Source organism: Scyliorhinus torazame, chromosome 6, assembly GCF_047496885.1.
Source record: "Scyliorhinus torazame isolate Kashiwa2021f chromosome 6, sScyTor2.1, whole genome shotgun sequence".
NCBI lineage: Eukaryota > Metazoa > Chordata > Chondrichthyes > Carcharhiniformes > Scyliorhinidae > Scyliorhinus > Scyliorhinus torazame.
In genome coordinates this window covers 218,781,438-218,808,197 of record NC_092712.1, presented here as the reverse complement: position 1 = coordinate 218,808,197, position 26,760 = coordinate 218,781,438, and the positions used below count along the sequence as shown (strand labels likewise).

Below are 26,760 nucleotides of genomic sequence, written 5' to 3'. Positions count from 1 at the left end.
AGATTGGCAGTTGTCGGTGTTGAGTACTGACAACTGCCAATCTCCAGACGCAATTCTGCAACTCATCCGCTTCATTCTGGATATATATTTTTTAAGTTTGTTGAATGTTGTTGCAGCCACACATCCAGCCAAGTGAAGAGCATTCAATCACACTCCCGACTTGTGCTTTGGTGGTGGTGGACAGGCTTTGGGCAGTCAGGATGCAAGTTACACGTCACAGACTTCTTAGCATCTGACCGGTTCTTGCAGCCAGTATTAATGTGGCTGGTGCAGTTCATGGCATGGCAATCTACAGAATGTTGATGGTAGAGGATTCAACATTGATAATGCTGCTGAATGTCAAGAGGAGATGGTTAGATTCTCTCTTGTTGGAGATGGTCATGACTGAAGAATGTTTAAAGTCACTTACCACCTCAAAGCTGAATATTTCCCAAGTTTGGCTGCATTCAAGCAAGGATGCCTTCAGTCTCTAAGACGTCATGAATGGAACTGAGGAACTCCTGTCGTGAAGTTCTGGGGCTCATATAATTGGCCTCCAACAACTACAACCATCTTCCTTTAAGCAATGTATGATTCCAAACAGAGAAACGTTTTCCCCCTAATTCCCATTAACTTCAACTTTGCTAGGGCTCCTTGATGCCACGCCATTTTCTGCCTCAATATTAAGGGCAGTCACTCTCACCTCACCTCTGGCACTAGGTTATTTAGTCCATGCTTGGACAAAGGCTGTAATTAGGTTTGGAACAAAGTAGCCCTGGCAGAACTCAAACTGAGCAGTGGTCAGCAGGTTATTGCTATGCAAATGCTGCTAGGTAGCACTGTCAGTGATACTTTCATCACTTTGCTGATGAGTGAAATCACAGAGCTTTGATTTAATCTGTTGGCAGTGGGATTACTTAGTTCCATCTATCGTATGGTGCTTCCCATGTGAAGCATACATGAAGCTTCATCAGGTTGAAACCTCATTTTTAGGTACACTAGGTGCTGTTGTCCCTGGTGTGCTCTCCTGCACTCCTCATTGAACCAGGGTTGGTCCCCTGATGTGCACCACCTAGCTTGGTAGTGGTAGAAGAATACATTAGGCCATGAGGTCATAAATTGTGTTTGAATACAATTTTGCTGCTGCTAATGGCCCACATCCCCTCATAGATGCCCAGTTTTGGGGTGTTGGATCTGTTCCGAATCCGAGTGATTCAAATGTGAAGACAGAGCTTTGTCTCCACAAGAACTGTGCCGTGTTCACTCCTGCCAATACTGTCGTGGACAGATGCATCTGCAACAAGTAAACTTATGAGGGCAAGGTCAAAAAGGTTTTTGCCTCCAGGACACAGCCAGTCCGTGAACACAACTTCATGATACAGTCAGCTGAGTTAATAGTGGTGCTACCAAATCACTCCGTGATGGACATTGAAGACCCCACCCAGAGTGCATTTTGTGTCCTTGCAACCCTCTATTTCTTCCAGTGTTGCCTGGTAAGTGAGATGGCGATTGTGCAGTGGGAGACATGAAAAACTGCTATTGTGGTGGATAAGAGACATTATGAAGATGTATTCACTGAAGTTGACCTAACCCTCATGAGGTAATTAGACCTCAACACAGCGCTACCAGGTCCTTGGATTCAGAGTCTGACAGTTGATCTCCTGGCCACCTGCTTCCACTACCTTCTCAAGGTGGTCCTAGAGTGTCTCCTTCCACAACTCCCCCCGCTGTGAGATCATGACATCTGCCCACCTGCACCACCAGTACATCCAAAACCAATTTGTCAGTCTGGTGTGTTAATTTTCCAAGAATTTCCATTGCATCCTTTAAGCAGTACTCTGCCTTTAAGAAAAAACACAGGTTGTCTTAACCACATGATCAACAAATATGCTACGTGCTGTGGGCACAGTTTCCAAGGAGATAATTAATGCAGGAGGCCTATGAACCTGAGGCACAATCATACAGGTGAGGTGGCTGGACCAATTTTATGTCTTACCCATTTTACTTGGGTGAAGCAATTGTGTGTCTTTCCCATTTGATTTGAACCACCCCAATAACACCATGAATTGCAGCCCCTGAATCTAGAAAATGCAGCATTTGATCTTCTAGCCCTCAATGTTTTTCTATAGTTTCCCCACCCCACAGCCAGGGTGAATGACAAGGTGGACATGAAAGTATGCAGCACAAGGCAGCAGCTAAGTGGAGAGTAGAAAGGTCTAGTCTGGAGGTGTTCAATTCCAGGGCAGCAAGAGAAGTCGGACAGATCACAGTGGAGGGGATGGAAGTGAAGGGCATTTCAATAGGAATTTTGCACCTGGCGGAAACAGTACGAATCCTCGTGATCCATAGATAATGATGTAAAGAGGCATATACCACATGGAATCTGCCCTTCTCCTATTCCTTCCCCAACTGGGTCCCCAGAGGCCAGCAAAATCTGACTGACCTGGTTAAAAATAGAATCACCGTTAAAATAAAGGTAGGTCGTCTCAGTGTAATGTTTAAATGACAACTTGCTGACCAATATTAGATTAGTTGCCCATCCCATTGAAGGTTCTATTTTCAACTTCCCACCCAAACCAAACCAAATGCTTTAGGAGTTAAAACTAATTCCTTTGCCTCTAGACTTAAATTTTGAACATACTGATGAATAATATAGTAACAGTCTTGGGACAAAAGCTGTGACTCTAGGGGCAGCACGGTGGCACAGTAGTTAGTACTGCTGCCTCACAGAACCAGGGACCCAGGTTCAATTGCGGCCTTGGGCGACTGTCTGTGTGGAGTTTGCATGTTTTCTCAATGTCTGCATGGGTTTGCTCCGGGTACTCCGGTTTCCTCCCACAGTCCAAAGATGTGCAGGTGGATTGGCCATGATATTTTGCCCCTTAGTCCAGGTAGTTTAGGTGGGGTTATGGGGATAGGGCGGTGAGTGGGCTTAAGGGAATAGGGCATTCTTTCAGAGGGTCGATGCAGACTCGATGGGTCAAATGGCATTCTTCTGCACTGTAGAGATTCTATGAAAGACTATACATGATTCATAAACATACTAGCCTTTGATTAGCGAGTATTTTCAAATATCTAATTAATGATTTGCTGTATTGCATGATATGGGCAAGAATGAACTGAACAATTGTGTATGTAACTGTTACTGCCCAAAAAGCACAGACTGAAATTCTGGGATGACACATCAACTGGATTTTAAAATTTAATATTGCACCTGACATAAACTTCCCTTGATATTAAATTGTTTAGTATTAGCAGAAATGTTTTGAAACGGTAGTTTTCATTTTATTTACATAATCATGTATAACATGGCCGATTAATAAGGTATATTATGCTCATTTTATGAATCAAATAGCTTATTTTTAAGCTTCACCTCGACACTATTTCTTTCAATTATATTTTACATAATGCAAATTAAACTAGGGTTTAAATAAATTGGTTAAATAATGCACATTTACTATTTGGATTAAATTTTGGCTATTTTCACTCAGATCATTTAACTTTAAGTACATAACTTATATTTTCCATTTTTGAATATTTGTAAGTTAAATGTGACCAAATACAAGCTGCTGATGGTCCATACACCTCATGGATGCTGCTAAATATGTTCGGAATCTACCCCATTTAGCATGGTAGCAATACCACATAACATGATGAGCAATAACCTCAGGCCATGGCCCTGTTCCAGTGGAATGTGGTGGCCCAGCAAAACGTCGACTGATTCTTGGCGGCACGGACGATCCCAACAATAGGCAGGGCTGGAAAGTCCCACCCTCAGTGTGAAGATGGGCCTTCATTTCCACAAGGACTCTATTGTGATCAATCCTACCAATACTGTCATGGACAGATGAATCCATGACAGGTAGATTGGAGGGGGCGAGGTCAAGTAGTTTTTTTCTCGCTTATTGTTTCTTTTGCCATCTGATAAGAAACCAAGTTGTGTTTGGAATCTGTTCTTTCCAGAGACAGCACATCTCATTATGTAACCCCTAATCATGGTAGTTGGTTGCAACTTAACCATTCCATCTTCTTGTCCTGTTGAAATCTACTGTATAAACATATGCAGACCAATCATTAAATTTGAATTTTCACAATTATCAATGAGCATTTTAACAAAAGTTGGGCTTTTACAACTGGATCAGCAAACTTTCAAGCATTGTTTAACTGATGCATGGTCACACTATGTTGAATTACAATTATTGCTGGTATGTTGAATGGATGCTTTTCAATGCCAATAACTAAAATGTATGATGCCTGATTTAAGTCAAGCATTTCTGTGATTTTGTTAGTTCATTGCTAATTACAATGTATAGATAAATCCAGTCCAAAATGTACTAAATAAAGAAAGTAGGCTTTCAAGTGATTTGCATATTATATACTATACATATGAACTTTGTCCTATAGATAGGTGGCAATAAATGTACACACTTCACATGAGATGCTCATGGCTTACACCATCGAATCAGGAAATAAAGAAAATAAAATGTTTTCAGTGATTTGCCCTTTTTTCAGAATGTTAAATATACAATGAATGTTAATAAACTTGCAGAATGAGAAGATAAATGGCAAATTAATTTCAATGTACATAATTACAAGGTGGTGCATTTCTCTGGAGAAATAAGGTCACATACTCCTTGGAAATAAGTTTAAATGAGATAGAAAAACAAAGAGGTCTAGATATACAGGTTAACAAATTACATGTACCAATGCACATTGACAAGGTCACACGCCAAGAAATCAAAACACTTGTGGTTCATTTCTAGGGGTACAGAATTGAAAAGCAGACAGGGTTTGATAAATATTTTTTGGAATCTTGGCTAGACCACCCTTCAAGAACTGTTTATACAATTATATATTGAAGCGGGATGTTGCAGCATAGTGGTTTTTTCACTGGACTATTAATCCAGAAACCGCGGTAATGCTCTGGGGACATGGGTTCAAATTCCACCAAGGCATATGATGAAATTTGAATCCAATAAAAGATGGAATTAAAAGTCTATTGATGACCATAAAACCATTGGTCAGTTGTCATAAAAACCTAATTTTGCTTTGTTTGCAAGACTGATGCCAGAACTGAAAGTATACAACAGTCAAAAAAAAAACTGAATACACTGGAATCCTCTCCAAATAAGAGAACAGGTTACCTAATAAAGCTGATTGAAATTATTAAGCAGTTTCATAGGACAGACATAGAGAAGGTGAATCAAATCTCAAGACCAAGAACAGGAAGTTGGGGCCAAATGAGAGCTTAAGATGCAAAGAATTGGAGCAGCACGGTGGCGCAGTGTGGAGCATTGCTGCCTCACGGCACCGAGTACCCGGGTCTGATCCCGGCCCCGGCTCACTGCCGTGTGGAGTTTGCACATTCTCCCCGGGTCACTGCCATGTGGAGTTTGCACATTTTCCCCGGGTCACTGCCGTGTGGAGTGTGCACATTCTCCCAGTGTTTGTGTGGGTCTCACCCCACAACCCAAAGATGTGCAGGGTAGGTGAATTGGCCACACTAAATTCCCCTTAATTGGAAAAAGAGTTGGATACTCTAAATTTTTTTTTTAAAGATTCAAAGAATTTGAAACAGGAACCCAACCCTCTTCAAATCCACTTTCATTTTTAACAGAGGCAGGGCAAGGGACAAATCTGCTTACAGGAGACGGGATGTTCATTTAAATATTATATGGCTGCCTGCCTTCATTTTAAAAGTCACGTACCATATAAAAGACGGTTAACAAAAAAGTGAGGTTCATGGATTATGAAGGTCGGTGTCAGCTTGAATAAACAATTGGCGTAAAGACAGAAAATATAGATTGGTAAATGTCTTTTCAAACTGGAGGAAGGTAGACCGAAGTGTTCCCACAGATCATTGCTCGGACCACGACTTATATAAAAATAACTTGGATCTTGGGATCTTGGAATGCAGAGTAAAAATGTTAAAATTTTCAATTGATATGAACTTTGGAGGCAAGACTTAGAAGAGTTTTTACTTTAACGAGAAGGCAGGAAGATGGAAGTGCATGGTCACTGAAATCCACCTCTCTGGTCGACATGTCAATCTCCAGACGCAACATTTTGTAGGTGCCAACCTACCCGAGATCACAAAATGGTCAGATAAGCTGCGTAATGAGTTTAATGACAGCATGTTGGTGGCTCGTTTTGAATTTTAAAAAAAATTATTTTATCAGAGTTACAAGGCCAGAGCGTGTTGACAGGGGCAAACCCCTAATCCAGCTCCTTGCCTGCTCCAAAAAACAATTTAAAATGAATTCAATTCATGGTCCCCACAAGAGACATACCAGATCTCATGCTCATCTTTTTCAAAAGGCCAAGATCTCCACAAAGTCTATATGACAGGGAGGAAGAGGCACAATTAAATGGGAAGCCACTCAGAACAGCACTGCAGCAAGAGGTTCTACCAATAAAGGAAGGCTCAGAAAATGCCCTCAATCACAGCAACCAGTTGTAGAGAGTCAGAATTCTGACATATCTCAAATAGAATGGCATTTAGGGATGAGTTTCCTTCAATGAAGAATTTTAAAGTGTTAATATTCAAACCATAAATAGTGGCTGAATTTCATCTCAGCATATGCATTGTGTTCATTTTTATCTTCTTGTAGCATGATATTAAGCAATGAACGTACACCTTTTGCAACTTTTCCACTCATTGATTTCTTATTCATTGTACCATGTATTGATCAGCACATGGTTTATTTATATGATGAATTCACTGACTAAAAATACAGCATTATAAAACAGTAATTCCTGCATGAACATCATCATCTCCCTCTGGGTTTTTTCACGTCCACTATCCCTGGCTCCTTCACGTGCAAGAAGTGTGTCCAGCTGCAGCTCCTGTTAGACCGCTTGATGGCTCTGGAGCTGCGGATGGACTCACTTTGGAGCATCCACGATGCTGAGGAAGTTGTGGATAGCTCATTTAGCGAGTTGGTCACACTGCAGGTGAAGAGTACTGAGGGAGAGAGGGAATGGGTGACCAACAGGCAGAGGAAGAATAGGAAGGCAGTGCAGGAGTCTCCTGTGGTCATTTCCCTCCAAATCAGGTATACCATTTTGGATACGGTTGGGGGATATGGCTCACCAGAGGAAGGCAGCAGTAGCCAGGTTCACCACACTGTGGCTGGCTCTGCTGTGCAGGAGTACGGGAAAAAGAGTGGTCGAGCTATAGTGATAGGGGATTCGATTGTATGGGGAGTAGACAGGCGTTTCTGTGGACTCAAACGAGACTCCAGGAAGGTATGCTGCCTCCTGGGTGCAAGGGTCCTGGATGTCTCAGAGCGGCTGCAGGACTTTCTAAAGGGGGAGGGTGAACAGCCAGCTGTCGTGGTGCATATAGGTATAAAATGGGGTGAGGTCCGACATGCTGAATTTAGGGAGTTAGGAGTTAAACTAAAAAGTAGGAGCTCAAAAGGTAGTAATCTCAGGATTGCTACCAATGTCACGTGCTAGTCAGAGTAAGAATGACAGGATAGACAGGATGAATGCACGGCTTGAGAGATGGTGCAGGAGGTAGGGATTCAGATTTTTGAGACATTGGAACCGGTTCAGGGGAAGGTGGGACCACTACAAATCAAACAGTCTACAACTGGGCAGGACTGGAACCAATGTCCAAGGGGGGTTGTTTGCTAGCGCTCTTGGGGAGGATTTAAACTAATGTGGCAGGGGGATGGGAATCAATGTAGGACATCAGAGGGTAGCAAAGAGGGGATAGAAACAAAATCCAGTAAGAAAAATGCGGAAGGCAGGGAAACAGATTGAACTAGATTTATGTCAATGCAAGAGGCCCAACGGGCAAGGCAAATGAACTCAGGGCATGGATAGGTACATGGGACTGGGATATTATAGCTATTACTGAAACATGGCTAAAGGAGTGGCAGGACTGGCAGCTCAATGTTCCGGGGTACAGATGCTATAGGAAAGATAGACTAGGAGATGGGAGTGGAGGGGGAGTTGCACTTTTGATTAGGGACAACATCAAGTACAGAGAGAGGATATATCCAAGGGTTCGCCCACTGAGTCTATATGGGTAGAACTGAAAAATAAGAAGGATGAGATCACTTTGATAGGCCCCCAAATAGTCAACGGGAAATCAAGAAGCAAATGTGTAAGGAGACTACAGATAGCTGCTGGAAAAATAGTCTGGTAATAATCGGGGACATTAACTTTCCCAACATTAACTGGGACAGCCATAGCACAAGGGGTTTGGATGGAGAGAAATTTGTCGAGTGTATTCAGTAAGAATTCCTCATTCAATATGTGGATGGCCTAACTTGACCTCTTGGGGAATAAGGAAGGGCAGGTTACAGAAGTGTTAGTGAGGGATCACTTTGGGACCAGTGACCATAATTCCATGAGTTTTAAGATAGCTATGGAGAATGATAGTTCTGGCCCAAAAGTAAAAATTACAAATTTTAGAGACAAGGCCAATTTCGATGGTATTAGGCGGGAACTTTCAAAAGTTGATTGGGGGGACCTGTTTACAGGCAAGAGGACAGCTGATAAATGGGAGTCTTTCAAAAGGGTGTTAACTAGGGTTCAGGGTGAGCACATTCCTCTTAGAGTGAAGGGTAATGCTGGTAGAAGTAGGGAACCCTGGATGACTTGGAATATTGAGGCCATGGTCTAAAGGAAGAAGAAGGCATATGACATGCATAGGCAGCTGGGATCAAGTGGATCCCTTGAAGAGTGTAGGGCTTGTCAGAGTAAAGTTGAGAGAAAATAGGAGTGGGAAAAAAGGAACATGAGATTGTCTTGGCAGATAAGGCAAAGGAAAATCCAAAGAGCGTTTATAGATACATAAAGGGCAAAAGAGCGACTAGGGAGAGGGAAGGGCCTCTTAAGGATAAACAAGGTCATCTATTTGTGGATCCATAAGGGATGGGAGAGGTCCTAAATGAATATTTGTCATCAGTATTTACTGTTGAGAAAGGCACGAATGTTAGGGAAATAAAAAGTGATGTCGAGGAGTGTACATATTAGAGGAGTGCTGGAGGTATTAAAGCGCATCAAGATAGATAAATCTCTGGGACCTGATGAAGTGTATCCCAAGACATTGCAGGAGGATCCAAATGTAGGATGCATGGTTAGTAAGTTTGCAGATGACACCAATATTGGTGGTATGGTGGATGGTGAGGAAGGAAAAGATTTTAACAGGATCTTGACCAATTGGTCCAGTGGGCCGATGAATGGCAGATGGAGTTTAATTTGGATAAATGGTAGGTGATGCATTCTGGTAGGTCAAATCAGGGCAGGACCTACTCAGTTAATGGTAGGAAGTTGGGGAGAGTTACAGAATAAAGAGATCTGGGAGTACAGGTTCATAGCTCATTGAAGGTGGAGTCACAGGTGGACAGGGTGGTGAAGAAGGCATTCAGCATGCTAGGTTTTATTGGTCAGAATATTGACTACAGGAGTTGGGACCTCTTGTTGAAGTTGTACAAGACATTGGTATGATCACACATGGAATACTGTGTTCAGTTCTGGTCACCCTATTATAGGAAGGATATTGTTAAACTAGAAAGAGTGCAGAAGAGATTTACGAGGATGCTACCAGGACTTGATGGTTTGAGTTATTAGGAGAGGCTGCACAGGCTGGGACTTTCTCCTTGGAGCGTAGGAGGCTTATGGGTGATCTTATGATATGGATGTTTCTACATTTTTAACTTTACCCAGAGCTGTGGAGTGCCCTTTCCTCCAGACCACCCCTCAGCGATGTTCCAGACTTCTTCAATGGGGGAACGTGTGCATAGCCAAAGACTCGCAAATAACTCAGGTTCTGCCAACTGCAAGTCTCCATCAATAGCCTGAAATTGGACGAGAGTTAGGATGAGCTGGACAGCAATAAGCAATAAAATGCTTCACTCAATGATGCTCATTTAAGGTCAGCAGCCATGGTGCCAGAGTTGGGACCATGCCCTAGTTCGGGCAATTGCCAAACCTGGTCAGGGATGCTAGTGGGGGAGAGAAGCAGCAGCAGCAGGAGGGGAAAGCCACATGCGATGTTATGGAGAAACAGTGGGGCCTCAACATAAATGAATTCCACTGTCTGGCTCACAAATTGCTTCAAGACACGGATACCTTGGTCTGCTGAGATGCTCTCAAGAGGACCATTGATTTTGACCACCTGTGTAGTGCAGAATAGGAGTTCAGCAACATTCATAAACAGCAGCGTTTAGAAGGTTTTCTGCATCAAGTAGAGAACAGTGGTTCAAGTGATAGACAATCTAAAGAAAAAGTTATGGTTGACTGGTAAATCAATGATGGTTGGTTGCAATATTGCTGGCAAAGTTTCACCTGAACTTTTTTTGCTTTTCACTGAAATTGTTTGTAAAAATACTTACCTTAATTCAGGCCCTGCCTGTACCAGGAGTTGACTTTAATAAATCATTATGAAGAATAGTTTGCTGTAAAGTGTAAAGGGCAGCACGGTAGCATTGTGGATAGCACAATTGCTTCACAGCTCCAAGGTCCCATGTTCGATTTTGGCTTGGGTCACTGTCTGTGTGGAGTCTGCACATCCTCCCCGTGTGTGCATGGGTTTCCTCCAGGTGCTCCGGTTTCCTCCCACAGTCCAAAGATGGGCAGGTTAAGTGGATTGGCCGTGATAAATTGCCCTTAGTGTCCAAAATTGCCCTTAGTGTTGGGTGAGGTTACTGGGTTATGGGGATAGAATGGAGGTGTTGACCTTGGGTAGGGTGCTCTTTCCAAGAGCCGGTGCAGAACTTGTTGGGGCGAATGGCCTCCTTCTCCACTGTAAATTCTATGATAATCTATGAATTGGATAAATATTCAAAGGGAAACAAATTTGCAGGGTCATGGGGAAGGGGTAGATATGAGTGGGACTAATTTGATAGCTGTTTCTCAAAGCACTGGCAGAATTAGGGAGTTAACTCCCTCTACTAAGTGTCTTTAATGTAACTAGGATGCTTTTGTCACAAGGGGTTTCAATCTGTACCTCATTAAAGCACAGGTGACCATGCAAGGAGATGCCTTAGCTTGGGGGGGAAAAACACTGATGTTTAAGTACGTGAATTGAACAAATCATTATCTGATGGTACTGCAGTGGACCTTTTGAAGTCACTCACTCACTTTGCACAGAAGTATTGAGGGGAAAGAAACTTGAAGTTGGCAAAACAAAACCAAAGAACGCTGGAGAGTGCTAAATGCTTGCGAGTAATTTTCTATAAGGGGGTTCAGATGGGAGACTCATTCCAAATAAATTATCTTGTGCCAAGCAGTTAGAATTTTGATCATGAAATGAAGTATGGGAGATTTATAAACTACAAAAACATCTTATTAATTGATTCCAAGTTATAAATCCGATATATATATTTTAAATTATATATCTCATGCAGTCTTTGGTATTTGTGCTACCTTATGTAAAGGAGGTAGCACAAAATGAATTCAACACTTCAATAGGCAATGTTACTACATGACTGCATCACCTAATAAAGGTTAATGAGAATGAAAAAGGAGCCCCTGAAAACCAAACCAAGCCACCAATGTCAAAAATGTAACCCTTGAGAAAGTTTCATGAAGGGCCCCCAGGGTGGGATGGGGGATATTTTAAACTTCTGTTCTCCCTGGTAACCTGGTCAATATTTATCCCTCAACCAACATAATTTTAAAAACACAGATTAAATTGTCATCATCTCATGGGCATTTGTGGAACTTTGCTGTGAACAAACTGGCTGCTGTGATTCTGACAATAACACAAAGACTCATCCTCAAAGGTATGTAATTGACTGCAGTGCTATGGGACCTGTGAAGGTCATGAAATTCACTATATAAATGTAGGTCTTTCTTAGTAAAAAGGAAAGGAAACAATTGCCAAAGGACAAGCTGGTTCCAGAACAAGGCCGTTCAGATATTCACAGCAATGATACTCCTAAAGAAACTCTTCAATTCAAAGAACAAATAGAGAATTTCAACACATTGAAATCATAAGAAAGTCAATATATTTTTATTTGTGACATTACCCTGTTAATTTAACATGTGTTGTGGGGTTGGAGTCTGTCATTAGGAACAAAGTGATTGAGCATTTAGACAAATATGAATCAAAAAGAAAACAATATTTGTAAAGGGTAAATAATGTCCACATTTACTGACTGAAATCAACAGTGGTCATTCACTAATTCACTAGATAAGACTTGGTGTCTGTGAATGTTATTTCTGAAAGTGCATGAAATTGGATAAAATTCATTAATATGGGTAGGATATTGGTTATGTTATAGGAGGCACAGCATAAGGATAATGGGTATGGTTCAACTGATATTGTGATGCTCCACATGAATAGGTCTTTCAGCCCCTTGAGCATGTTCTGCCATTTAATGAGATCAAAGACGATTTGTAATTTAACTCCATCAAGCCACCTTGGATCCAAAACCCTCACCATGCTTGGTTTGTAAAAAGCCTACTGAGCACATATTTGCAATTACTAGTTGAACTGGCATCTAATGTATTGAGGAACAGCATTCCACACCTCCACCATCCTTTGTGCAAAGAAGTGAATTCTCTAACAAATCTTCTGAATGGCATGGTTCCAATTTTAAGGCCAGGTTCCCATGACCTGGACATGCCCACCATTAGAAGGAACGGTTTCTTTCACCAGCCCGATCAATTCCCTAATAAAATCTTAAATTAAATCACCATTTAACCTACTGTGCTCCAAGGAACATAATGAAGTGGGTAAGCCGGGTGACCTCCGCGTGACAGAGGTCATTGTGGATAGCCCGAGGTCGGTCATCTTGAGCGCTGGGCATCTGGGGGCTCGTTGAGCTTCCCAGGATGATACTTGATATCGTAATTGTAGGTGGAGAGTTCGATCCTCCACCTCAGGATTTTGTCATTTTTTATTTTGCCCCATTCTGCGTTGTCAAACATGAAGGCGATCGACCACTGATCGGTGACGAGGGTGAACCTCCTACCGGCTAGGTAATGCCCCCAGTGCCGCACGGCTTCTACTATGGCTTGTGCTTCCTTCTCGACCGAAGGGTGTCGAATTTCGGAAGCGTGGAGGGTCCTAGAGAAGAATGATGCTGGCCGGCCCGCCTGGTTGAGTGTGGCGGCCAGTGCGACGTCTGACGCATCGCTCTCTACCTGAAAGGGGATGGACTCGCCCACCGTGTGCATTGCTGCCTTGGTGATGTCGGCCTTGATGCAGCTGAAGGCTGAGCGGGCCTCATCCGTCAGGGGAAAACTGGTTTGATTAAGTAGGGGGCTTTTCCGCATAGTTGGGGACCCACTGGGCGTAGTATGAGAACAGCAGCAGGCATCATTTTAGGGCCTTGAGGCTGTGGGGAGGGGGGGGGGGGGGGGGTGGGGGGAGTTCGGTGAGGGGGCGCATATGGTCGGGGTCGGGCCCTAGGACTCCGTTCTCCACGACGTAGCCGAGGATGGCTAGTCGGGTAGTACAAAAGACACACTTTTCATTGTTGTATGTGAGATTGAGGGATTGGGCAGCCTGGAGGAACCTCTGAAGGTTGGTATCATGGTCCTGCTGATCATGGCCGCAGATGGTCACACTGTCCAAGTACGGGTATGTAGCCCGCAAACCGTACTGGTCCACCATTCGGTCCATCGTTCTCTGAAAGACTGAGACCCCGTTAGTGATGCCGAAGGGGACTCTGAGGAAGTGGATGAGTCGACCGGCTGCTTCAAAGGCAGTGTAGTGACGCCCTTCTGGGTGGATTGGGACTGGTGGTAGGCCGACTTCACATCGACCGTTGAGAACACACGGTACTATGCGATCTGGTTTACCATCTCCGCTATGCGGAGGAGGGGGTACTCCAGTTGAGTGAACCGGTTAATTGTCTGGCTGTAGTCCACAATCATCCAATTATTTTCCCCAGTCCGGATGAACACCACTTGCGCTCTCCAGGGGCCGTTGCTGGCCTCGATGATTCCTTTACTCAACAATCGCTGGACCTCCGACTTGGTAAACGTCATGTCTAACAAACTGTACCGCCTGCTCCTGGTGGCGATGGGCTAACAGTCAGGAGTGAGGTTCGCAAAGAGTGAAATGCGGGGGGGGGGGACGGGACCTTGAGGGTCGCGAGGCTGCATACCGTGAGGGGGGGGCAAGGGGCCGCCGAACTGTAAGGTCAGGCTTCGGTGATTACATTGAAAGTCCAATCCGAGTAGTAGGGGGGCGCAGAGGTTGGGGAGGACGTAGAGCCTAAAACAAGCGTATTCTGCACCCTGCATCGTGAGATTGGCGATACAGTACTCCCGGATCTGAACCGAATGGGACCCGGAGGCAAAGGAGATTGTTTGGGAGGCTGGGTAGGTGTGGAGGGAGTAGGGCCTTACCGTGTCGGGGTGGCAAGCTGCTGATGACGCATCTGACGGGGGCGTTCCGGGCAGGCACGCAGCCACATTGCAGGGTCTGTGGGGCTGCGAGTCCATGGGTCGGGCCTGGTGCGTTTTCGATTTCTGGGCCGACCTACTCTAGTGAAGTGCCCCTTTTTCCCCGCAGTCGCTTCACATCGCTGTGCGGGCTGAGCAACTCTGCCGGAGGTGTTGGCCCTGGACGCAGAAGTAGCACTGCGGTTCCCCGGGCTGGGCGCAGCGCAGGCCTGTGACGGAGTCAGGTCCGACGGGGGCCGCGACGAGTGTGTCCACGAGGGGTTCGCCAGGCCCGCGGGGAACGCACTGAGGTTCTGGTAGGCTAGCTTTATCGTGTCCCGCAGGTCGGAGGTCCTGTTTTCCAGCAGTCGCTGCCTGATGTAGTTCGAGCGGGCCCCCGCCTCGTAGGTGTCCCGGATCTGTGAGTTCATGTGTTCCTCCGCCGTCACATCTCGATAGCTGCAGTTCCTTGCGAGTAGAATCAGGATTTCCAGATATTCGTCCAGCGATTCTCCGGCGCGTTGACGGCGAGTAATAAGGTGGTGTCTGGCGAACACCTAATTTACGGGCTTCACGAAGAATGCCTTGAGGGTTGCAACCGCCGCCTCGTACATGGCCGCTTTCTCGATCATTACTGAGATTCGATGGCTTACCCGAGCGTGGAGGAGTCGCAGCTTGAGGGTCTCCGTGGGAGGCGTTGTGGAGGAGTTAAGGTAGGCCTCGAAGCATCGAAGCCAATGTTCGAATATCTCCTTGGCTTCGGACGCGCCGCCGTCGAGTTTGAGCCTGTCTGGCTTTAGAGCGGCTTCCATAGTGCTGTCGATGATTAATAAATTGATATACCTTCAATTCATCGAGAGGCAGAGAGAGCGAGTGAACATTAGGCTTTATTAATCATGAACTTGCCTAGCCAGAGTCGGTTGTACAGATGAATGCCGCCCACAGGCGGCCGATCTACATATGGCCCTGGTGAGGGTGGAACACACCGAGATTACAGTACAGTACCTGGAAGCCGCTCGTATCTCCACTTCCAGGTCATAGGTTACAGTGTCATACATGCATTAGGTGAATACATTCACCACAAGGGTGATATATGCTTAGAAGTACATGGCAAGGAGAGAACAATAGTATTTTGCATCAATGTTTATTAAGGAAGAGGCTGCTGACAAAATATTGGTAGAAGTGGAGATGGTAGAAGTAATTGATATGGTGAAACTTGATGGGCATGATAATACTGATGAGGCTGGCAATGCTTCGAATGGATAAACAGTCTGATCTGGGTGGCTTGTCTCTCTGGTTGCCGAAGGAAACGGAAGTGGAGTTAGCAGAAGGGCTTGCCATATTATCAAATCTTCCCAGACAGGATTGAAAAATGATAAATGTGACACACTTGTCCAAGAAAAGGTGCAAGGGCATTCTTAGCTAAACTAACTGATCAGTAGTTACATCAGTGATGGGGGATAAAATTAACAAGCACCAGAGGTTTGAGAGCCAACCAGAATGCATTTATATGAGGCAAATCATGTTTCACTGAAGTATTTTTTAAAATGTAATAACAGAGGTGGATGATAAAGGGAATTCAGTGGGTGTTGCTTATATGGATTTTAAGAAAGTGCCACATAAAAGATTTCTTATTAAAATTTGAATAGGAGGGCCAGTGTCAGCCTCGAAGAAAATTGGCTTCATTTTTTAGAGTCTGATAAATGGTTGTTTTTCAGATTGGAGACAAACTTGGGAGGGAGGCTGGGCAGGAATTGTATTGGAACGAGAAGACAGGAACAGGCAGATGTTCACTTAGACCCGTCGCTTGGGTCAACATGTCAGTTTCCTGATATGAAACTGGCACATTCAAATTTTAAAAGGCTCCTCCAAGAACCAGAGGAGCCAACCCAACTGAGGTCGCTAAATAGTCAAATAGATAGTAATGCCGAATGGTTGCCTTCTTTGCTTGATTCCCTCAGGTGCAGGGGATCATCAATTGTACCCAGGTGGTCATCAAGACACTGACTGACCAGACAGGGGGATTCCTCAACAGAGGGGGGCTACCACTTTCTAAATGTTCAGCTGGATTGCAACCACAGGAAGAGCTTTTGCAGATACCTGCTCTCTTGCCATGATGCCTTCGTCCTTCGGTAATCACATGTGCTATAGCTCTTCATCGAGCCATCAGAAATTGGTGGATGGCTGTTAGCAGACATGGTTTATCCGGAGAGGTTAATGGTGCCAGTGTGTTACCCTACGCAAAGGGTGGTGGGTGCCTGGAACGCTTTGCCAGCGGAGGTGGTAGAGGCGGGCACGATAGCATCATTCAAGATGCATCTAGACCGATATATGAACGGGCGGGGAACAGAGGGAAGTAGATCCTTGGAAAATAGGCGACAGGTTTAGATAAAGGATCTGGATCGGCACAGGCTGGGAGGGCCGAAGGGCCTGTTCCTGTGCTGTAATTTTCTTTGTTCTTTGTTCTACCCTGGACAATTACACTACAACTGATGCCACCCGAGCACAAGATCATCACGGAGCAAGCTACTGGCCTCCTGAAAACATGGTTGAGGTGTCTTTGCCTTGGCCAGTCAAGTAGCACCCTCAAGAGACCATGCATTGTGGTGATCCATGAGAGGATGGAGAGGAGATTTACCAGGATGATCCAAGGATGAGAAAATTTAGTTGCAAGGTTAGCAAGGTAAGAGAGAGCTGGGGTGGTTCTCCTTGGAGAAGAGGAGTTTGAAGGGAGTTCTGATAGAGGTGTAACAAGATTGTGGCAGGTTTAGATAAGGTAGACATAGAAAAGCGGTTTCTATTAGATAATATCTGTTAATAATATCTAATAATATTATCTAATAATAAATTAGATCATATCTAATATCTAATAGATATTAGATATGGGGGCAGCACAGTGGCATAGTGGTTAGTGCTTCTGCATCACTGTGCCAGGGATCCAGGTTCAAATCCAATCTTGGGTGACGGTCTGTGTGGAGTTTACATGATCTCCCTGTGTCGTCCAGGTGCTCCGGTTCCTCCCACAATCCAAAAATGTGCAGGTTAGGTGAAGGGGTTATTGTGATAGGGTGGGAGAGTGGGCTTGGGTGGAGTGCTCTTTCAGAGGTAAGTGCAGACTCGATGGGCCTAATGGCCTCTACACTGTCGGGATTCTATGATCTATGATCATACAAGGTCTTAGGGACACAGATTTAAAGTTTTGAAAAGAGTTACAAGGTTACGGACGAAGTTCTGGAAAATGAGATGAGGATAGGTGATGGCCAGCGCATACACAATGGGCCGAAGGGCCTCTTTCTGTGTTGTATGACTATGAGATATAGGGAGGAAGAACTTAATTTTGCGCCGCAGTAAGTGGGAACAACCTCACGTTCACTGCCCACGCGAGTGGTGGAAGCAGAAATGATCGAATGATTTCAAAAGCGAAATGTAAAGGCATTTGAGATAAATAAACTTGAAAGGCTACAAGAAGGGACTTGTTGGAACGTTCCTCAGAGACGTGGTCTCTATGGGTTCCTTCTGTGCTATAATGGGTGTGATTTTGCACCCTCTTGCAGAGTATTGCGGTGGCAGAGTGCAAAAGGTTATGCAACAAAACAAAGTTGTTGAGGGACATTTATTTACATCAAGCAAGATGACCAAACAATCTTGGAAAGTGAACTGTATGCATTATTAAGAAAAGACAAGCTGTACAAATTGAACTTATTGGATTTAATGATAACCACTGCCCTATAAGTGTGCTTGCTGCAAAATAAAGCACCATAGGTGGCACAGTGGTTAGCATTGCTGCCTCACAGCACCAGGGACCCGGGTTTGATTCCAGTTTTGGGTGACTGTGTGTAGTTTGCGTGTTCTCCCCGTATCTGCGTGGATTTCCTCCAGGTGCTCAAGTTTCCTCCTACAGTCCAAAGATTTGAAGGTCAGGTGGGGTTATAGGGGTAGAGCAGGGGAGTGGGCCTAGGCAGGGTGCTCTATCAAAAGGATCGGTGCAGATTCAGTGGGATGAATGATCTCCTTCTGCACTGCAGGAATTCTATAATTATCCACCTATTTTGTTTTTTCTCATTTTGCAACAGATTATATTGAAGATTGAAGAGTTTGTATGAAAGACACACATCAAATTCAGATTACTAGGGAATACGATTCTACACAACTGGATTAAGCTATTGTACAACAAGATACTGAGTGGAACACCCTTAAAATGGAAGATGGCAAGACTAATGAAAGTAGTAATCAGCACTAAGAGACCAGAGAGAATACCTGAAGCAAGATCATAACTTTGTAAAGAATCATGGGCGTTCTTTTTGTTCAGAGGAAAACCTAAAGCAAACTCTCGAGCAGTTAGGGATGACCAACAAATGCTGGTCTTACCAGCAATGTTCACTTCTCATGAAAGAATAAGAAAAGTATGTAACCAAACACATCAATGTGCAAAAGGTTTTCAACATACTACAGTAAAAGTACACAAATTCCGAACTATAATTTCTAAACTTTCATGGACATCTTTCATGGACAAGTCTATTGAACTTTTCATGAAAGGGTACTAGATGTGCATATGCTGTAAGAGTTGTTTCTGAAAACTGGTATCGTTGGATGCATCATTCATAACTTCCAGAGCAAACATACAGTTTGAGTACTTCTGCCTAATTAATGGGTACATGAAGAGATGTAACACTGAAGTCATGATAAAGTTTAGCATGTCAAGCATCACTGGAATAACTTTTAAATTCAAACTTCTTTAGTTTACCAAATTTTTTTAAAGCTTTCTGCAAAACCACTAACCATTGGGGATGCAGTGGGAATGTTTAAGATTCTGTGAAATAGTTCAGTGCCTAGCTTTCTTTGACGATAATGGAAGATGCATCTCAAATGCATTTTTGCACTAAGACAGCCAACATCCGCTGTACTGGGCAGCACCACAAATCACACTGCAGAGACAATGGAACAAAGTCAGAGGCAAATTCACAGGTAATGCCATGGCATCGTAGTATGGAACCTTCGATATATTAACTGCTGCACAGGAGATGCACAAAAATCTTGAGCCAAGGATTTAATTCTCTTCAGAGTCATATGCACCTTGTGCACCACCTTAAACTGTATCAGGCTTATCCATGCACAAGAGGTGGTCCCGTTTGCCCTACGCAGTGCCTCACTCCATACTCCCAATTGATCTCTCCTCCCAACTCTTGCTTCCCATCTCTCCTGGATCTTCACCACACACTCGCCTCCCTGCTCCCTCAGCCACTTTTATATATCCCCAATTCTTCTCTCCCCTTCCACATCCAGAAGCAGTAGTCGCTCCAGCAGGGTGCATCCCGGCAACCTACGGAAGCCGCTCCAGATTTTGCCGCAAAGTCCTTCACCTGCAGATACCTGAACTCTCTCCTCCTCGGGCAGACCGACCCTCTCCCTTAGCTCCTCCAGACTGGTGAACCCTTCCTCCAAATACAGATCCTTCACCTTGACCAGCCCCACCTCCCTCCACCTCCTGTACATGCTATTCCCCACCCCCGGCTCAAACCCATGATTCTCGCACAGCGGCATCCGTTAACACCGACATCCATTCGACCCTAAAATGACTCCTCAACTGATTCCATATCTTCACCGTGGACTGCACCACCGGGCTCCCTGAATATCTACTCTGAGCCATTGGCAACGCTGCCATCACCATAGCCCTCAAACTAGACCCCTTACAAGATTCCTCCTCCACCCTGACCCACTCTCCCCCTTCTCCTTCCCACCACCGCTGCACTTTACCCACATTCGCCGCCAATAATAATGAAGCAAGTTTGGCAATGCCAACCCTCCATGCTGCCTCTGTAGCAGAGTCCTCCCCAACCTCAGCACCTTCCCCGCCCACAAAGTCCGAAATGATCATGTCCACCTTCCGAAAAAAGGCCTTTGGTATAAAGATCGGGAGAGCCTGAAAGATGAAGAAGAATCTCAGCAGAATATTCAATTTTACCACTTGGACCCTCCCTGCCAATCTTAAGTGCAGTGTATCCCACCTCTTAAGGTCCTTCCTGGCTTCCTGCACCAGCTTCGTTAAGTTCCACATTTGGAGCCCCATCCATTCCCTCGCTACCTGAATCCCCAAATACCGAAACCTAAACCTCGCTACCGTAAATGGCATCCCCACTAAATTAGTCCACAGTCCCATCTCATTCACCGGGAAAACCTTGCTTTTCCCTACATTCAGTTTGCACTCAGAGAACCCTCCAAACCTCCCCAGCAGGCCCATACTCTCCAACGGATCTGAAACATACAGCAAGAGGTCATCGACATAATAGCGACATTTGATGCTCCCTCTATCCTCTCATAATCCCCACCACTCCGCCGACCCCCCTAAGAGCCATCGCCAATGGCTCAATGGTCAGCGCAAACATCAACGTCGTCAGCGGGCACCCCTGCCTCGTACCCCTGTGCAAGTCAAAGCTTCGCAAGCTCATATCATTCATCCTCACCCTCGCCCTTGGTGCCACGTACAGCAACTGCACCCATGCCACAAAGCTCAGCCCAAACCCAAACCTTCCCAAAACCTCAAACAAGTACCACCAGTCCATCCGATCAAATGCCTTCTCTGCGTCCATGGACACCACCATCTCCGGTACCAGAGCCCCTGACGGATTCATCACCAAATTCAACAGCCGTCTTCATAGAATTTACAATGCAGAAGGAGGCCATTCGGCCCATCAAGTCTGCACCGGCCCTGGGAAAGAGCACCCTACGTATGCCCACCCTATCCCAATAACCCAGTAACCCCACCTGAACTTTTTAGACACTAAGGGCGATTTTGAATGGCCAATCCATCTAATCTCCACATCTTTGGGCTGTGGGAGGAAACCGGAGCACCCGGAGGAAACCCACGCAGACACAGGGGAGAACGTGCAGACTCCGCACAGACAGTGACCCAGGCCGGGATTCGAACCTGGGACCCTGGAGCTGTGAAGCAATTGTGCTAACCACTGTGCTGCCATGCTGCCCATATATTACTCGCGAGCTGCCTGCCCTTCACAAAGCCTGTTTGATCTTCTGCAACCACCCCCAGGACACAGTCCTCCATCCTCCCCACCAACAGCTTAGCCAATACTTTCACGTCTGTGATCGATAGTGATATGGGCCTATAGGACTCACATTCTACTGGGTCCTTCCCCTTTTTCGGGGTTAGTGTGATTATTGGCTGCGTCATCGGCTCCAGCAACTCTGCGTTCTCCAGTGCTTCATTAAACTCCCCCAACCGATGTGGTGTCAGATCCATCGCAAATTCCTTATTAAATTCCACCGGGTACGCATCCGGCCCAGGAGCCAGGAGACGTCCCCGGCTTCATACCCCTGATTATATCCAGCACCTCCCTCGACCCCAGGGGCTCCTCCAACGCCTGCCTCTTTCCTTCCTCCATCTGGGGAAATGAAATTCCAACTCGTCCAGAAACCGCCCCGTGTTCCCCTCCTCTCCCCACTCCCGGGTCCGCCTCGTAAATTCTCTGGTAGTACTCCCTAAACGCCTCGGTTATCTTCCCTGGCTCCAACACCATATCCCCATCATGTATCTTCAATATTTCCCTGGATGCAGCCTGCCACCGCAGCTGGTGCGCCAGCATGCGGCTCGCCTTCTGCCCATACTCAAATTACACCCCTCTTGCCCGACGCAGTTGCCCTACCACGCTCCCCATTGTCAGCCTGTCAAACTGACCCTGCAACTTTTTCCTCCTCACCAATCCTTCCACGGTGGGCACCCTCGAATATTCCCTGTCCACCTCCACTATCTCGCTCACTAGATGGTCATGTTCCTCCCTCCTTTCCCTATCCGCATGAGCCTTAAACAAAATAATTTCCCTCCCAGACCACTGCCTTCAGTGCTTCCCAAAATGTGGCCGCCGACACCTCCCCATTCTGATTCAACTCCACATACTCCTTAATCGCTGCCTGCACCTTATCACAAAAACCTCCATCTGCCAACAACCCCAAGCCAAACCTCCACCCCGGCCTCTGCTCTCATCCCGATCTGAACCAATTTTCCAGGCAATGGGGCGCATGGTCCGAGATAACTAGCCCCACATACTCTGCCACCTCCACCCCAACCAAATTCTCCCAACTTACTACGAAGTTATCAATCCTCTAATACACCTTACACACGTGTGAAAAGAAGGAATACCCCCTTTCCCCTGGGTTCTGAAAGTGCCATGGATCCACCAGATCCATCCTCTCCATAAACCTCCCCAGCTCCCTTGTCATTCGTACACTACCCACCCTCGGCTCTAGGACACAGTTAAAATCTGCTCCCATGATCAACTAGCGCATGACCAAATCCGGGATCGCTGCCAGTAACCCCCTCATAAAGCCCACATCATGCCAATTTGGAGCATACACATTTACCAACATCACAAGTGCCCCTTCCAATACCCCACTCACAATCACATATCTCCCAACTGGATCCCTCACCACCTTCGCACTCATAAATCCCTTTTTTTTGCTCATTAAAATCGCCACTCCCCTCGATTTTGAATGAAACCCTGAGTGAAAAACCTGTCGGACCCACCCCTTCCTTAACCTAACCTGGTCCTTCGCATGGAGGTGCGTCTCCTGCAGAAAGACCACCCCTGCTTTCAAGCTCCTGAGGTGCGCAAACACCCGCGACCTTTAAACCAGCCCATTCAGTCCCCGGATGTTCCACGTTACCAGCCTTACCGGAGTCTTACGCCTCCAATCCCCTCAACCGTCCGTCACCTTCCCCACTTAATTTCCACCTCTTTAATTCCACCCTATACCTAGCCGAACCCAGATGGCCCCTTTCTCCGCCCCTGACCATGTAATCTCTCACCCATTGCCACGTCGCAACAACCGTGCCCCCTCCCCCTCGGCCTGCTTAATTGGAGTTAGTAGCAGGCATAGATAGTAAGTTCAAGCTTTTCCTTTTATTTAACATCGGTCTAACGGATAATTGTAAAGCTATGCTTTAATGTTAATGTGGTTAATTCTGTGTTTAAAGTTTGTTTTAACATAAAAGATATCTATTGGTCCGATTCATCACTCCTGGAGTGAAGTATCCTTCCCTCACAGTTTTACAAATTTAAAAAAGATTATATGGGATTCTTGCCCAGTATGCTAACAAATGTTAGGGTCTGGTCCGTTATCCCAACAGCAGTCTAAGAGAATCCTTAGCTATCTCACACAATACAGAGGTTGGCGTTGGATGTCATAAATTCATATTTCCTAATTGCATGGCCAACATGAACACAAAAATCACCAAATATAGACAGAAAAACTTGCATCTAAAAGCATGTTTTTCAAACTTTTGTTTCCTGGGACCCACTTTTGTCAACCAGTCGACCTTCACAAACCACGCCAGCCGACCTTCACGACCCACACCATGTTCATTTACTTCCAAAAGGCGAGCCTGCTTGGTCTTCACGATTTCACTTGAGTCAGGTTCAAAGGAAGAAATGGCAATGCGCACGTCAGGTGCAGACTTCAGCCAGTTCCTCTGTGCCATCTTCATGAAAATAGAAATTCAACCTCACACATGTACATCATTGCGAAGAGCAATATCAACAAAATGCTCGCTTTATTCAGCAGTGGATATTCTTGGAAGATGTTTCTCCAGAAGGCCGACAGCCTCATGGATTTTTGGCATGTTTTTAATGTGGTATCACAGGTCAGCTACAACAGTAGTGTTATGCCACCCTGGTAAGCGCACGTCAATTCCAGCCCCACATGTCCTGGAGTCGCAACACAAGTGAAGGAACCAATAAATCATAAAAATTCCCAAAATCTTTGGCCCTTTGCTGCCCAATATTTATAGTCATCAGGTATGTACGTTTAAACACAATTACTGTTTTTTATAACAAGAACAAACATGAAATATGCAGCCAATACAGCTGCTTAATGACAAGCTAATACCCGACTCCCACTTTAACTGCCCCACCCTCTACTCACACAAGACAAACACAGAGGGGTAGGAGGGGGTAATAAATAATAAGGATTAGAGTCCTTGCTTCAGATGATGAGTTCTTTGGCACACTTCCTTTACAGTACGAGTGTGGATTAAGTCTCTGGTTTACAGCCTGCAATAATCTTCCTTGCAGTTAGCAATGTCTTACTCACAACCTTTCTAGGATAGGTCCCTGGTTGAACATCAGCCTTTTCTGCGAAGAGAGTTGATTCCCACAGTGACTCTTTGGTGAGAATTAGCTGGTTATCACTGGAGAAAATATAGTGAGAAAAAGAGAGGTTCCCACTTAGCTGCCAATGCAAAACTGAAAGCTTTTTAGGTCTCTGAACTATTTCAGTTGGACAAATCCAATCACCACATGTTACCAGGCAGAGCATCACCCTTTCGGCCATTCATTGAACACCAGCCAAATCAGTCAAACCGAGTCAACACTGATCTCTCCTGCTATTGAAATCCTCTGCTTGCTTTAAAGGCACAGGCCACAACTTCCTTCTGCTTGAATTAAAATGCAGCTGCCTTAAAGACACATGTCAATAAATCATCCATGGATCAAAAATATAATGGCAAATATTAAAGGGAAAATAAGGGAATTAACAGGAACAAACAGGAAGGACCCTGAACTTGGAGTCAATAAGTTAATAACTGACTCTGGGGTCTCAACCTCAAAAATAATTTTTCAGAAGCATGGTGGTGCAGTGGTTAGCACTGCTGCCTCACGGCGCCGAGGTCCCAGGTTCGATACCAGGTTCGATCCCGGTTCTGGGTCACTGTCTGTGTGGAGTGGAGTTTGCACATGCTCCCCGTGCCTGCGTGGGTTTCGCCCCCACAACCCAAAGATGTGCAGTGTAGGTGGATTGGTCATGTTAAATTGCCCCTTAATTGGAAAAAATGAATTAGGTACTCTAAATTAAAAAAACATTTTCACCCCGCATCTCTTTCAAAATCGGAAACATTCCCTCTCATTTGCCAGTATGTCCTTGCATAGAACTCATAAGGGCTTTGCATCTTTATTTGCATTGGCATAATTGACAAAACAATATCTTATACTGCTTTGTTCCCGAGTTAAGTTTCTTCTTTGTACACTTTTAACCAGAGGCCCTGCAGCTCTGTACAGAGCTATCACTACTCTATCCTGCCCTAGAATGTCCTGAGTGGCTGTCTCCAGCAGTTTCAGTTGTGAGATCCTGTCCAGTATATACCCTGCCTATTTGAGTCTATGGCCGTCTCTTACTTGGAAGAAAATGATCCATCTTTACAGTCCTCTTACCAGCAGCTGGAAAATGGAAGCAACTCTGCTCCATGATTTGACGTTAACAACACGCAGGTGGAGGGCACTTGACCTCAGGTATATGTACTGGGCATGTGACCTGCTCTTTGCTATTGTTTCTGGCCAGAAGACTCCACAGAGCCCAATTTATTTTCATTTAAAAGGCGGCAGCAGCCACCATTTTCATTGTAAAAGGCAGCAGCAGCTGTTGGTCATTTTCCCCACGATCGGGACCACTGCAGGAATGGTGTGACCAATTGGTCTGTGATCCTCCTGGCACCCGTCCACGACCCACCCGCACTTTGAAAAACCCTGATCTAAAGCACAAGTTGATTATATATGTCTACATCTAAATTTAAATATGAATTCAGACTGACGGAATCGGTCTGAAAACAGTGGCATACTGTGATAGGGTAAAAAATTAGAGTCTGGCATTTCCTACTTCTGAGGCACTCCATAACATGAAGAACGTATTCATATGCGAAGTACTTCAACGTTATATCTTAATTTTCATTACTATCAGACTTTACACTGCGCAATTCAGGCACACTAATTCAGGCAGTGAATTCCAGACATCCCACCAGTCTAGGTGAAAATATTTTTCCTCATGTCACCTCTAATCTTGGCGGCACAGTGGCTCACTGTTGCTTCATAGCGCCAGGGACCCGGGTTCAATTCCTGGCTTGGGTCACTATCTGTGCGGAGTCTGCACGTTCTCCCCATGTCTGCGTGGGTTTCATCCAGGCGCTCAGGCTTCCTCACACAAGTCCCAAAAGATGTACTTATTAAGTGAATTTGACATTCTGAATTCTGCCTCAGTGTACCCAAACAGGCGCCATAGCGTGGCGACTAAGGGATGTTCACAGTAACTTCATTGCAGTGCTACTTGTAACACTTATATAATTATAATCATTATAATTAAAGCCCAATTATTTCTGAAGGTAGCTCCAAGTGAATTATTGACAAGAGTTCAATTCCAAAAATTAGATTCTATGGCAAAATCATTTTCAAAATAAACTAACTTCATAGTTGTTAGGAGGTTGTGTTTTGTGCACCTAACAGTTTTGAAAAAGTTGATCTCCCTCTACAAACAAATTTCAAGGGCATAATGGTTCAATGCTTTTGGCAAAATATGTAATTATTTTAGTAGTACAAAATCAAAATGCTCAATAGAAAGCTACTTTGGATTCAGTTGAATCTACACATG

The 26,760-nt window shown here is 45.1% G+C and overlaps 1 protein-coding gene across 7 annotated transcripts in view; it reads right to left on the bottom strand.

Moving 5' to 3' along the window:
• The window catches only part of skap2 (src kinase associated phosphoprotein 2), a 1,200,731-nt gene that overhangs the window by 397,772 nt on the left and 776,199 nt on the right, over positions 1-26,760 (bottom strand). The window lies entirely within an intron of this gene.